The 15,041-nt window shown below is 41.7% G+C and overlaps 1 protein-coding gene across 1 annotated transcript in view; it reads right to left on the bottom strand.

Moving 5' to 3' along the window:
* mfhas1 (multifunctional ROCO family signaling regulator 1) overlaps positions 1-15,041 on the bottom strand; it is a 31,460-nt gene that overhangs the window by 3,988 nt on the left and 12,431 nt on the right. The gene's annotated exons all lie outside the window — the stretch shown is intronic.

Genomic DNA, 15,041 nt, shown 5'->3' with positions numbered 1-15,041 from the left:
CTTGGCAATTTTGCGCTTGAAGAGATTACAATAAGGGAAAATTTTTATCCGAAAACACACACACACACACACACACACACACACACACACACACACACACACACACACACACACACACACACACACACACACACACACACACACACACACACACAGTACAGATGCACTGATCCCAGGCCCATTTCTTCTACGGGCTGAAAACAAAAACAAGCTGCAGCCTGAGGGATCAGCAGAGATCAGCACAATGTGACTGTTTCCAGTATTTTTCCTCCTTGTCTGATAATCAGCCCTGAGCAGATTAAAGAGGAGCAGAGGAATATCCCTTAAGCTTTCAGATTAAAGCACGTTTTCCACCCAAATGCAAGCAATAACTTCCATTAAAATGTAGCCATTTAGCTGATTCACACCTGAATATAGCAGGAAGCATCAGGTACTTTGTGACATGCTGCATGTTGGGAAGTGCAATGTAGTAACTGTATTCCTATTCAAAGTCAAAGCTGTAAGAAAAACTGGATTTAATCTGAAGAGCGATTCATCCTGACAGCATCTGGCAGATCATTGAGATTCTGAAAATCTTTATTTTGTTTGTTAACATACAAAAAAAACATTTCTAACAATACGTATACAGTTTGAAACACTGTTTTGCATGTGAAAACAAGTTTTCTTTTCAAAAATATTATTGAAATGTATCTACAGTTATGTGTGCATGGCAGGACAACAGTGTGCCATTCAGGACAGAAGCTGTTATTGGACCACATCTATGAATACTGTCAGGTTTTGATAGAAACATTTCTTCTGTCTTCTCTAGAAGGAGAAGAAGAAAACAAGCAAACAGGAATAGAACAGAGTTTAATGTTTTGTGGTTACTGTAGTCAGGATATCGAGCTGAGTGCAGTTTCCATTCTAACCTGCTGAATGCAGAAGAAGCTGTTCTGAACAACAGACTTTGTTATGAGATGGCCATTAGGAGGAATATTTCTGCATATGTTCACATTTTTATCCAGAAGGGGGTCACCCCTTGCCCCCATCCCCCACAAATTCCTTTCTGCTGTTTGGATTTCAACATCTCATTCAATTCATTACCCTGAGGAGCAGAGTTTGATCCAGCTGAGCTCTGAACAAGTTGAATGATAAGACAAGAACGTTCTGAAAAAGAAGTACAGCCAGCTCTGGGCTCATGTCGCCGTGGCAGCAGGCAGGAACAAACAAAACTGTCTGCGTTACGATCCGGAGCCTGGGTCTCCGCTCCATCCTACAGCTCAGCACTGATCAGATGATCTGGTTTATCTGTTAAACACCGTATCTTGCCCCAACAACATGCCAATAGCTGCAGGACGGGACATCTCATGCCTTCATCAGAAATATTGACAATGTTCGCTACAGCTATAGAAGTTATGCAAGAGATGTTCAAATGACCCAATAATCTCATCTTTTGATACGTTATGCACACACACATTGTCTGCTCTGGGGAGGATTCACTCACCTCTGCATGTCAAATGTTCATTTGGGATCCAACTGCCAGCAGTCCGGCTTAGCTTCTAACTAATTCAGTAAATAATTATTTGTTCACTTGCAGGCATTTACAGAGCATAGCTATGTCTTCCCTAGATGGTCAGTGATTCTGTAAATATGGAAATAAAATATAATGACACAATAATGTCAGAGCAAACACAACAGATCCAGTCCTGAGGCAGCAGAATGCCAGTTCTTCATCCATCATCTCAGGCTGTCCTGCCATTTAGAACCATGTAATGCGTTCTAAATGGAAGGAAAAGATAGAAAACAGTAACCCAGCAGCTTTAGGAAGCCCAGAGGGTCATGTTTAGACATTCCAGCAGGAAAGATCTAACACATGCTGCAGCATCTGGTGACCTGCCAGATGTTGAGATAATCGATGCAGAAACCCCAGGATTGTCTGAATAATTCCTGGCAATCCTACTGAGCTTATGAAAAGGATTCCAGCCCAGGAGCTCAATCAGCTCTAACAGGGACAGCAAACTTTCACAAGCTTTCATTTTAGTGCTGTTCTCATATGGCAATGATAAAAGTAAACAAGTCTGGATTACATTTTAATTTAATATTCTAAGATACGTAATTGATTTAAAGGTCATTCTGTGTTTTTCAGCCATTTTGACTTTGTATAAAGATATTAATGAGTTGAAAAGACACGATGATCTGTTTGTTGTAGGGCCACCTTTAAGTTGACCTCATCTTATCAGGCAGCCTTTCAAATCAAACACAAACAAGTTCCAGGTAAAAGGGCTGGTTATGCCGTCAGCCGTTATCAGCACAGAGCTCACAGTGGAAATCAATACGCTCTTATTCACGCTAATGGAATATGCAGCTCTGCAAACTGTTGACGGGTTTGGGCTGGACAGGATGCTGCTCTGTTTGCTTTGCGCTAAGCTAACAAAATGAAGAAGGAAGTAAGCCCACATTGTTTACCAAGAAAGCATCACACGCGCACCTTCTCTGCTAAAAGTCTTGAGACTAAAATCAGGCTCACAGGCAGCACAACATTACTTTTCATATCAATCAGGTCTGACTAATGACCTGCCGGTTGGAAACTCAGAAATCTGATCTGTTTCCAATCAGTTAAGGCAGCACACCTTTGTACTACTGCAGTCTTCTTTGAGAACCATATCGCCAAGACAACAAGTCAAAGTTTGTTGTTTTCAGCATCAATGATGTGTTTACAAAATAAAAAAATTCTACTTCAGGAACCAGGGTAGTTTTCTGGGGTCATTAATATTCAGGGTTGAAATTTACCACCCAAAAAACTTCTTATACAAAATTATTAGATTATTACAATATTAAAATGTTGCTAAAAACAAATACATTTCAGTATTAATGTAGTAGGAAAGTTAGTTATTTATTTGTTGTATTTTGGAAATAAAAGGCATGTTGTGTCTATTTTATTTTCAGGAAAATTATAAATGTCTTTGTTCATGTTTAAAGGACAATCAGCCTCCAGTCGCCAAGATGGCTGGATGTTGTTGTAAAATAGCTCTTAAAACTGCAGTATGTAATAAACAATATACTACTTATTTGTAGCCTAGCAGATATCAAGCAGGAGTGTGTGACTCACAAAGCTAGGAAACTAAAAAAAAAAAGCTAAGAAAAAAAAAAGCTATAAAACAAAAGTCTGACTTTGCCAAAGCTAGTTGTGGTGAAAAAAATAAAGGGTCATAAATTTGTGAATTGTTAGGCAAGATTTCAAAACACAAATTTTAGATGAAAAAAAACTACAATACTGTAAGATCACAGCACCAACATTGATATTAGAGAATACATGAGATCACATGTATAGCTATCACATGTCTGCAGGTGTCAACAGGAGGAATAGAGGCAGAATGAGAGCAGCTGAGGGCCGGAGCCTCCGGCTGAATCAGCTCCTCCTCCACTTCCTCTGTCTGACTGAGAGGAGTCACACTGTGACCCTCACAGGCCTGATTTCAAAACACAGAAATGCTCACCCCAACTGCAAAATACACAATGCATCCACACACAGATACACACTCCTCCCTCCACAAACACTGCAGGTAGAGGAATGACTTTCTTTGGCTCTTACCGTCCCCCCTCCCCACCAACCACCCTCCTTGGCTTCTCCTAAACGGTTTTCAATTGCAGCCATAAAAGGAAACGGACATTTCTGCCTGAGCAGCAAAAGTTTTCCTGTCTCCAGGAAACTCCTGGGATGTCATGGCGAGTTTCGAGGGTCTGCTTCATTCACAAGCTTCAGCACAACAACTCAGACTTCCTATTAAACTTCCTCTTCCATTGTGAGTGTGTGTTGTAAGGAAGAACGGCTGGCCTTTCAGGATTTCTTTATCACCAAGTCCCACAGAGAACAATGAACAATGTGTTTTCTCTCAGACTAAAGTATGCATGCTGAGATTCTGATACAGCATGTCAGAGACCTCCACCAATCTGGTTTTAGTGCTTATTTAGTACCAGAACCACTAAATACATCTTGCATTAACTAGTACTGTCAGTGATGTTGTTTTTGTTCTATATTATGTGTTTTGTCTCTGGGGTTTCTTGGTTCTCCTTATCCTTCTTTCTCTCCTCTATTCTCTTCTCCCTCTTTACCTTTTAATTTTTGCACAACCTCTCTCCCTTTCTTTTTTCTTTTCTTTTCAATTTCTGCATCCATGACATTTGATGTGAGGCCTAAACCCAGAGCAATGAACCCAGCGTAGAGCTCAACCAATGCTGACAATAAATGGGTCCAAAAGCATCTGCATCCTGTGAGGTGATTACTTTTGGACAATAGCCTGGTAAGAAGAAGGAGAGCAACAAGGCTGCAAAGCAATAAAAACAGACTGAAAGCCTGCAGGAAGGCTACTGCAGAGTTATTTTCTCTGGTGAATCCTCTTACAGATTTTTTGCTTTATCTGAAATTATTTGTTCAAACAAGAAAAGCTGAGAGCTACATTAAATCTACATTAAAGCTGTCCTCATACACTCCATCTAGGGATGTTTCCTATCAGAGAGTGGACTTATTCACAATTTTTTCCAGTAAGCTGGACCCACGGTGAGGAAACTCCACAGATCTATGCCACTGACAAGTTGTTGCTTGTAAATAGCAGGTGGAGAAAGAGATGCAGCACCAATAAGACAATATTAGGTCAATATCTGTCAGGTTCCGGCCCATAATGCAAAATCTGCAGTCAGAATGAACTGCAGAAGTTACGAATTAGTGTATCAACAGTAGGAACATTGATTCTTAAAAGCAGTTTCATGTATTTATAAATTAAGCTAATGGAATGATTTCGATTATTCTCTAATGTCTCATGGAGGGACTCTGCAGGATGAGAGTATCATTCTGCTCAATCAGCAAAGTTCATATTTCACTTCAACTAGTTCACTTCCACTATCCGGTTTTTGTGTCTGCAGGGAACTTAGATACTTCTGAGGAATGTTTATCTAAGGCAGTGAAGAATTATGTACATTTGTATGACTTCATTAAATAACTACTATAACAATAACTGTCAAATGGTGGAAACCTCCTGGATGGAAACTGCAACATCGTTGGCAGAAAGCAAAGAGGACAAACAGAACAACCACTGGCCACATTTTCTCTTACATCATGGAGAACACTGAGTTTTTTGCAGCAGTTTGAGTCAACACAGAAACGAACTTCATTTTAGGCAGGGGTCAGAGTTCAACAGATGACAATTTATTTTGATAATGATTTTAGAAAACCCAGCCCGACTCCACAGAGCAGACTTAAGGATTCAGGCCCAACATGGAGCTCAACCATCAGAACCCTCCTAAGCTTCAGGTGTGATGTGGCCTTTCCAGCAGAAACCAGAGCAGCACCACCTCCCACAGCGACTGCAAATAGCCATCAGTTCAGGTTGCAAGGCTGCACACGTCTGCAAGCTGGGCGGCACGACTGCCACTCATAATGAGATCGCTGTGTGCAGAGAATGAACAGATTCACAGCAGCTGCTGGGAGGCTGGCAGAGGCCACCAGCTCAGACTTAGGATTAACACAGCACTGTGTTAAAAGGGTGGATCAACCAAACACACACACGCACACAAAATGCTGAAGGTTGAAAAAGTATTGGAAACTCTATAGTGCACCTCTGTCTCAGGAAGTGATGCACCTTATTTTAGAAAAGTTCTCCTCATCCAAACATAAGAGAATATGTTGGAAAACATCTGATAGAAAAATGTGGAACTAAGGAAACTGAGTCCTGCAGAAGATGCCAGGCTGATGATCTCATCTGTCCCTGTCGCTTTTTATCTCTTTTGATCCTTTTTGACAAAATGAACAACAACCTGAGCTGTCAGTAGTGACAGCTTTGGGCTCCAACAGAAACTATAGCAGCTCTAAGGAGCTCTGTAAGCCTTCGCTAGCTGCACTGGATGAACGCAGGATGTGTGAAATGGAGCGGAATGAGTGGGGAGGATGGGCTCAGAGAACCGGCCAACACTGGCGGTTCAGCGCCTTCTGATGAACTCAGCATCATCTTCAGGAATGTTTGGCCCAGAAAGCCAGAAACACAACTGCAGATGCTGCTTACAGAAACCAAGCTGAAGTCTAATTCAGTTAGAATGGAGGAAGTTCTGTTCATGGGTTGGACAGATTGTTCCTCAGCATGCAGCAGTGAGGCTCATCGCTCCTCTACTAGCCCTCCACTAACTCACTTTTATTTTATTTGTTACACAATTATTCCTCTGAAATAATTATTCTCAAAGCAAACTGAAAGTCACTCTTCCATCCATCCATCAAATCATTTCTATCCATGTTTCTATCTACAGAGCTGCAGGGGGTCAGATGCACCATGCTGCTCTGAGGGGAATGTGGAGACCAGTTAGGCTAACCTGCATCTTTTTGGTCTGTGGAAGGAAGCTGGAGTACCAGGAGAGATCCCACCAAGTAAACATGCAAACAGCCTGCAGAAAGGCTCTAGACTAGGATCTGAACCCAGGACGACACAGTGCAGTCCTGATTCATCCAATCTGTTTCTGTCACATTTCAGGGACAAAAACATATTTATCTAAAAGTCAATAAGCCACATTAGCCTTAAGCTTCATGCTTAAGGCTAATGTGGCTATAGAGAGTCTGCTTCAGATAAACACACAGAGTCAGGATGACACACTGTGGATCACTGTCAGCTGGACTGGGAACACATGTCATTATAGACCAGCTGTTAATGGCTGGTCTCTCTCGCTCTCTCACACACACACGCACACACACACACGCACGCGCGCACGCACACGCACCCCCCCCCCCCCCCCCACCCCCCCCCCCCACCCCCCACACACACACACAGCTAGCAGAGTTGCATTTTTCAGGGGAATCACAGAGCTTCTGTTAACCAGCTCTATAGGAGAAACTTCTGGGCATAAACTCTTCTGTCAGTGGTATATATTCCAACATTGTTTTACAGACCAGATTTTGCAGATGAGTGACAGTTATTTGCTTTTCTATGGATATTTATAGGGTGATGATTTAAGGTCCTTTTCATGAGGAAAACCGTTCGGCCTGCAGCTCCAGGGCTGGCCCTCAGCCCTGTTATTATGCCAACACTGCTGTTCTGTCCTGTCTGGAGAGAAATCATTAAAGCAGATACATGCATGGTGGCTGGAGCAGCTGCACTCAGTGTTGCAGGTGGATCTGAGCAGGTAAGACCACAGCAAGGCATCACTGCAGCTGCAGAGCAGCAGAGAGTAACGGCACAGACAGGTATGGAGAAAAGAGGGAATCCAGCTGAGCTGTCCAGACCTCTGGGGAGTGGAAACTATGTTACATGTTGCTTGTTTTGAAATATTTTCTTTCAAGGTCAAATTATGGACTTCAGATTGCTTGAATTCATCCAATCTGTTTGAAATTTTAACCCTTTCCAAATTGATGGGAACCAACAATAACAGCATGGGCAGACTTTGCTTTTCAGAGGCAGTCACAGTGATGATAATGTAGATGAGTTCATAAATACATTTCATTAACAAGACATGGCTACTGTGTACACCTTGGGCTTAGAGGTGCACCAATCGATCGTCCAGCTGATTTATCGGCACCAATTTCTTTGATTTTGGTAGATCAGTAATTGGCCGATACATGTGAAGCTGATCTTATTCTCCAATCTTATCTACCTTGGCAAAGCCTACAAATCAACCTCTGTCTTCTTTGCTCTGCAGAGAGAGGTTTGACTGACAGACCAGCCCACCAGGTCATGTCTGCAGGTTTGCAGTTAACAACAGTCACTGTCAGTCAGTGTTAACTCAGTGACTTTTTTGGTATTTAGCAACATTTCAGACAAAAATATTTGGCAGGTCAGGCTTTTTAAAGATCGGTAATTGGCTGGAAAACTTCAATCGGTGCAACCCTACTTGGGCTCATCTGGACTTATCTTTTAACTTTTATTTGACTAGTTGATGAGCACTGCTCATCTGAGGCTGGTCTGACCTGATTTAAGTCATGGTCAGTGGAAACCTAAATAGAAATGAAATGAGGCAGAATCCTGCTTATAATGACTAAATGACTGAATGGCCTCAGAATCTACTGAGCTTCTCTGTTGCTCATACTTTTAGTTTAATCATGCTCTTACATTATCTGCACAGTAAAATGAAAGAGCTCATAATGAGTTCAGAGTCCTGGCTGAGGGCAAAGGTTCTGTTCTGAATCATAGCAGCAGAACCATGGAGGTTCTGCAACAGGTTAGATCCAAATGACAGAGCAGATTAAAACCTTCAGTCCTAAAATAGCAGAGCAGAGAGCAGTGGTGGCCTGAGGATCTGTTAACGTTTGTGTTCTGACAAATTGGTGGCTGCTTGTGGTGAGCAGCAGCAGCCGCCATCTTGGCTTCAGTCACTCTGCTGTTTAGCTGTGAAAACAAGCAGCCACAAAGAGCCTCATGTTAAATCCAAGTTGGGCTTTTCAGCAACGGCAGAGAGCAGTGAAGTAGTAAAGTGTTCTGATCCAACTGCATCCTGGATGCTTAGGGCAGACATCTGTACTCCACGACCACAACTGACTTCTTCTGTGTTTTTACTCCATCTCTTCCTTTCCTCCAAGCCCCCGGATGACCTTTCACCCTGAGCCTGGCTCTGATCCTCTGATGGGCTCCACCTGTTAAAGAGTGCTTCCTCTCCACTGTCACCCCATGCTTCCTCAGGATCAGACAACACCATCCTGAGTAAATACAAAAACTGATTATAGGTTTAATCAGTCGGCTTATTGAAGGTTTCCAGCCGATTACTATCTTTAAAAAGGATTTAATTTAATAAGTTTAAAAACTATTTACATTTTATTTGTATTTATTGAGTATTTATTTAACCAGAAGGTTTCTTGAGGTTTTGCTCTGTTGCTGCTGCCCTAACAGATAACAGCAGAAGAGATGACGCTCTCAACAGACTGATAGAAGATCTGGAGCATCTTGTTGCAAACCTTGAAGTCCAGTCTGCTCTGTCCCTTCTTATAGATGCTTCACTGATTTTTCTCCAGTCAAGACTGCTGTCCTTATGAACACTGAGGTATTTATATTCCTCAACCACCTCCACTTCACATTGTGGCTCTTTGCAGACCAAAGCTTTGAAATTCCTTTACAACCCTTCTCAGACTGAGGCAGGCCAGTGGCTAGTTTACAGCCATGAATGACTGAATATTATTGGAATGAACTCAATTGATTTGAACTAAATTTGCTCCAAACTGGATAAAATACAACTGATAATCAGCAAATTATGAGTTGAACCAGTTTGTCTTTGTCTCGGTGACCGGAGTGGGTGAGCAGCTCTCCAGGTTTCCTAACTCATTCATGAACAAACCTGTGTGTACTAAGGTTCACACACACCTGACTGAGTGAGCTGCAGCCTGACTCATGTGAGGAAAGAGCAGGATTACTGCAGGGTGACGTAACAGGATCGTCTCTCTGCCGACACATTACTCACCAGCCAAGATATGAAACAAACCTCCTTTCATCAATTAACTCTGAAGAAAGAGTTAATTGATGAAATGAAGGAAAATGTGATAAATGGTATTTATGGTTGTTTTTTTACCTCACAAATTAATCAAATTAACTTTGTTGGAGCTCGTGTTGGCTTGTTGGCATGAATCCTTTAAGGCACATGTGTCAAACTCAAGGCCCGCGGGCCACATGTGGCCCGCCATGTCATTTTATGTGGCCCCCCCAGCGTTTTATAGGTCCATGATTGACTTAAAATAGGTTTTGAGCACGAATTGACGACAAACTACATCTCCCATAATGCATTCCGATTGTTACCAGCCAACATTACGGCTTCTCGCCACTAGAGAGCAGCAGAGTCACCTTAAGCTGCTTATTGATTTTACCAGCGAATAAAACTGAGACTTCGACAAGCTAACATCAAAACGTCCAAGAAAAGAAAAATCGATCTACAAGTAAGACTGTGAATGAAGATGTGTGAGTTGGTGTCAGGGCGGCAGGTCGCGGTAGACTTTTTTTGTTATCCGTTATCTTGACCGACAACATAAAAAAAAAAAAAAAAAAAAATGGCCCTGTACTATTTTTATCCGTGAAATTATAATCATATTAACATCGCTATTTAGCCGCATTTTATACGGTTTAGTGAATATTCACCGTGAATCCAGATCCCATCACAAATTAAGCAGATAAATGCATCTACATTTTTCTCCGTAGTGACAAAAAAACCTCTGACTGAAGCCCCAATAACTTTTAATAAATTAAATTAAGCGACTTCACTTAAATTAGCATCACTTCACCCGCTGGGGTCTGAACGCACTTCCTCCTAGTTCAAATCTGCAGAAAAATCTGCGCTAATTAATCAGTCAGTTGGATCTGTCTGATCCAAACAGATCAACTGAACTCTGACTGTTTTACCCTGCGGGGTCCGGTGTGCGCTTTAAGGATTTTTTTTTTTTTTCGCTTCTCCGAAACGGACAGATGTCACGTCTGCAGCTCCTCCAGAGCGCCGCTCTCCTGGGTAACGTGAACCCAGAAGGCTCCATTTGTTAAATCCGCTGGATGAGTTTCTCCCAGCGGTTTTTAATTCTTCGCAGTGGCGTAACGCAACTGCCTCCGCAGTGGTTGAGCAGCGCACCTCGCATGTTACAATCTAATTAACTTTTGCATCGTCATTTATTTCCTCAAGATAAACTGCCGGCTCCTCAAATGGATTAACACAACGTTGCATTCTCTTTAGTTTTCTCTGGTCTGTAATGGAGACTTGAATTTAACGCGCCATTTCAAACAAAGGTTTCGAATGCGCTTCCTAACCAGAAGCTCCAAAGAGTTATTTAACAATATGAGGTGTTCAATTTATTTTTAACATTGTATTTTCATACATTTTATGCTAGGGGTGCCCAAGTCTAGTTTTCCAGAGCTACCATCTGCAAGATGCGTTCCTTCTCTAACACACCTGGATCATTTACTCATTATAAGGCTCTACAGAACTGAGTTGCTGCTAATGAGGGAAGTCAACCTTTTGCCTGGGGTGTTTTAGCAGGGATGCATCTAAAAGTTGCAGTCTGAAGGACTGCAGCTGGGCACTCCTGATTTGTACCGTCAATGTGGCCCTTTGAGGGTGGCCAATATGCTGAAGTGGCCCTCGGTGAAATTGAGTTTGACACCCCTGGTTTAAGGCATCAACTTACTTCAGCGTTAACAGATGCTGAAATCTGTTTTAATCAGGTTCTAACTTAACTCTGCAGGACGGAGCTTTGTCATTGAAGAAGATGCCATGAATTCTTTCTTGGACTGAGGAACCCAATCGCCATGGTGCTGATCTTAATCTGTTCGAACCCACACTGAGCTCTAAAGTCATGTTTCGTCTGCAGATTCATTTCCTAAATAAAACATCCAAATGAAGATTTTAGTGGGATGTGATATTATCCATTTACTCAGAAGTTGGTACATCCGCCAACAAACGAAGTGCTCGGACCAGTACAGAGCTCACATCTGATCCCGGAGTTCCAAACTGGAACAGACATGTTTTAGCACATCGCTATGACAAACATGAGGAACATGGAATACTGGGGAATGTTCTCAAACAACACACAGGATGGAAGAAGTGCTAGGATTCTAGCTGATTAGCATGGCTGAAGTAATGAAACCAGAAAGTCTTAGTCCACTCAGAAGTTCCTCCTTCAGTGACTCAGAGGGAGTAAAGGGATCTGTTCAGACCTGTTGCATATTCTCAAACAATAACCATCCTCAGGTTTCCCAGCAGAGACTGTCACCCGTCCCCTCCCTCTCTGACACACCCGTCCTGTGAGGAGCGTTTCCGGCATACAGAGAAACCACAGCATGTTCTCCCCTCAGACTGCTGCTCACACACTTTGGGGTTTTTTTTAAAAGAAGGAACTGCAGATGACTTGCAGTTCAACTAAGAGAAAACATGGCTCCATTCACACACAAAGAAACATTCCAGCTCATCAAAAATCCCAGAGCTGATACAATGCAGCGACGCACCATCCATCCAGTCACTTACCACACCAGTCTGCAATTCCCTATACAGAGCTAACAGTGCTCTCTAATTAACATGACATGCACCTCTTCCTCACTATGGGTGGAAGCCAGAGCAGCTGGAAAAAGCTGGAACGTCAGTTATGACTTTTAGAGTCTATGGTCTCTTCATTAACAGGACAGAAAATACACTGGAGCTACACAGCTGTCTGCTGTTATATTGTGCTTCTTTTTGTGTATTAATGAGTTATCAGACTGTATAACATTTAGCATACAATGGCATTAAATTGATTTGAAAATAAATTACTGTTTTCCAGATTGAACCGCTTAAAATGACTAAATCTATTGGAAGGTTTGTCTTTCAGTTTTTGGTCCAGATGGTGTTGCTACAACCCTTTAGAATTAGTCAAGAGGAAATAATCTAATCTGTTTTAGCTTCAGACAAAACATCTTGCCTCACTCCACTTCAGCATCTGCGAGTTACCATGGCAACAACCTCAAGGCCAGCATGAAGATTCACAACCAAAGCAAGAAAACACTTACTGGCACTTCAGATGAAACAACTGATCTGCCTGAGTCATGCTATCACTCTCCATTTCATCTAACAGATTACAAGATGTTCTGGTTCCGAAGGACAAACAGATGGACCCACATAGGTGATGACATCATGCTCCTTACCAGGAGAAGGGCTGCTGTTTTGGGTTATGGGTTAGGTTATGGACTAAGGTATGAATTAAGCTGAGGTTAGGTTTAGGGTCAGGCTACAAAAATGAATGGAAGTCAATAGAAAGTTCCTGTAAAGACAGAAAGTGTTACAGCAGAACCATGAACGCAGCCTGCAGTGCCAGTGTGTGCACATCTGAGATAATTTATTGTGAACTGATTCCATATAAATAAACTGAACTGGATTTGTAATCCTTCCTGTTTGGTACTTGAGGCTGGTGTTGGTATCTCTTATAATTCAGTGACTTGTCCTGACCTTTATCTCACGTCTATGATGGTCTCGAGGTCCTGTATGGCCAGTATTTTCTCTTTAATTGACTTTAGACGCAACTTTTGGAACTCCCAAATGACACTGAATCCATGGTAATCCATGTACTACTCTGAAACCTGTCAGCTGATCTGAGCCCCAGCAGAGGAGAACCAGCTGCTTCCATCTGGACTCACCAATAAATGACTTTGTGCCTCTCTGAATGAAATTCACTGATCAGTTTGTGGGATTTCTGCCTTTGGTTTATTTGCATGGATTTATTCATAATTAGCACCTCTTATACTTACACTTGTCTCATGTTAAATGTTTTATTTCAATGTAGCCAGTTCAGTTGGTCTTAGTCTCTTCCTCATTATTGACACATTCAGAAGATAAAATGAAGAACTAAAAATGGAAAAGCCTACTTTGACTTCTTTCACATCTACATACTATATTTTGTAATTCAATAAAAGCGGTTTTGAAGCTGACAGCTAAAAGGTCTGCTTCCTCAAAATGAAAAATCTCCTCAACAAGTTGTAGGGCAGTGGCAGTCTGAGGACTGAGCAGCTGGAATGTGGGAGCCAATCAGGACCAACAGCAGCTCTGCTTCATTCAACACTTCATTCTGTCACTGTCAATAGAAAGCTGCTGCTGATGGGAATATCTGGAAAAAACATGGTACTGTGGAGCTTACCAAGACTTGCATATTTTTTTATTTATTTTTCATCTAAAATCTCTGAAAAACAGTTAATACATGTGTTTGGTGTTGAAATGTAACAGTTGTGCTACAGTAAATCTTCTGTAAACGTCTAATAACAGGAGTACAGCATTCTACTCAGGTTGCATGCAGTATGTTAAAGGAAAAATAAATAAATAAATAAATAAATAATGAAGTTCTTGGAAGTGACTAAATGTCTCTGTTCTAATGCTTAAAACAGAGAAAGGAAAACAACCATAAAACTGTTAATGTTTTTTAGTAAAATGTGTTCCCAGGAGGATTTTGGCATGGGAATGATTTAATAAGTCATCCATGTTGCTTCAGTTTTCTAAACTTAAGCTTGAGGCGGAAACATGAGCCCTTAGCCTGAACATGTTCTAACTGCTACCTGGCTCAGGTTCATCACAAATATACATGTGAAACAAATGAGTGCCGGAGCAGCCTGCAGCTGAAGCCGTGCAACAGCTGCAGGCTGAGAGGGTAACGGCTGGGAGGATAAGCCTCCTCTCCTCTGCTCCGCTTCACTCCGCCCTCTGATGCAAAGGCAGTGGCTCCAGAGTCATTTAAATAAGATTGACTGCGTCTGAGTGCCCTGCTGCTCAGAAACTCAGGATAATCCCAGCAGATCCTGTAACTGGATTAAGAGTCGGACAAAGATCTACAGCAAGAATGAAAGTCCTGTGACAACCAGATGCAGCCACACGTGTCCTCTGGGGTAAACCCCAACCCCCCCCCCCCACCCCCCACACACACACATACACATTTTACCACCAAAAGTACATAGAGCAAACAACTTGTTAATCATTTACCAGATCTACTGAAGTCTTTTCTGCGTCTCTGTCTATCAGGTTCAAGGAAAAAATATTACAAGCTGAATCTAAATCATTTCACTACTAAAGATTTCTTGTTTACTTTTCCATTTAACATGATGATTGTATTCAGAAATATACATCTTTATGATATTTTAGATAATTTACATATTTTAAATTGTTACAGAAATGGGGAACAGGATGTCACGTTTTATGAAGCAGGACATAATAAAAATGATCTAAACCAGTTTGTAAAATAACCTTTGTATTAGCGCGTTTCTGGAACAGCAGTAAACCTGACGCACAAGCAACATCAGCAAACAGCAAAACTGCTTTTCTGCAGTCAGTGGTTAAAGCTGTGTTATACGAATTTTATGAAAAATATATTTTTATCTATTTGTTAAAACTATGTCACACTATGTCATGGCAGTATTGTATGCGATAGATAATCTATGAAAAGATCAAACTTCTCCATCTTCTCCCTGACCAATTGGCATCTGAGAAATTAACTCAGGTCAGAAACAACAGGTCAGAATCAGATGGAGGGGCTTAGCACTGTCAATCACCCTTGTGTAGACGCTGCTCAATGTGCTAATGATGGAGAAACAGCTTATCATTCCAGGAAAAGT

The sequence above is a fragment of the Poecilia mexicana genome, unplaced genomic scaffold (genome assembly GCF_051168715.1).
Source record: "Poecilia mexicana isolate PSO_F unplaced genomic scaffold, ASM5116871v1 scaffold_12, whole genome shotgun sequence".
In the NCBI taxonomy this organism is placed as follows: Eukaryota; Metazoa; Chordata; class Actinopteri; order Cyprinodontiformes; family Poeciliidae; genus Poecilia; species Poecilia mexicana.
The sequence above is the reverse complement of the archived record's forward strand: the minus strand, read 5'-3'. Positions and strand labels throughout refer to the sequence as shown.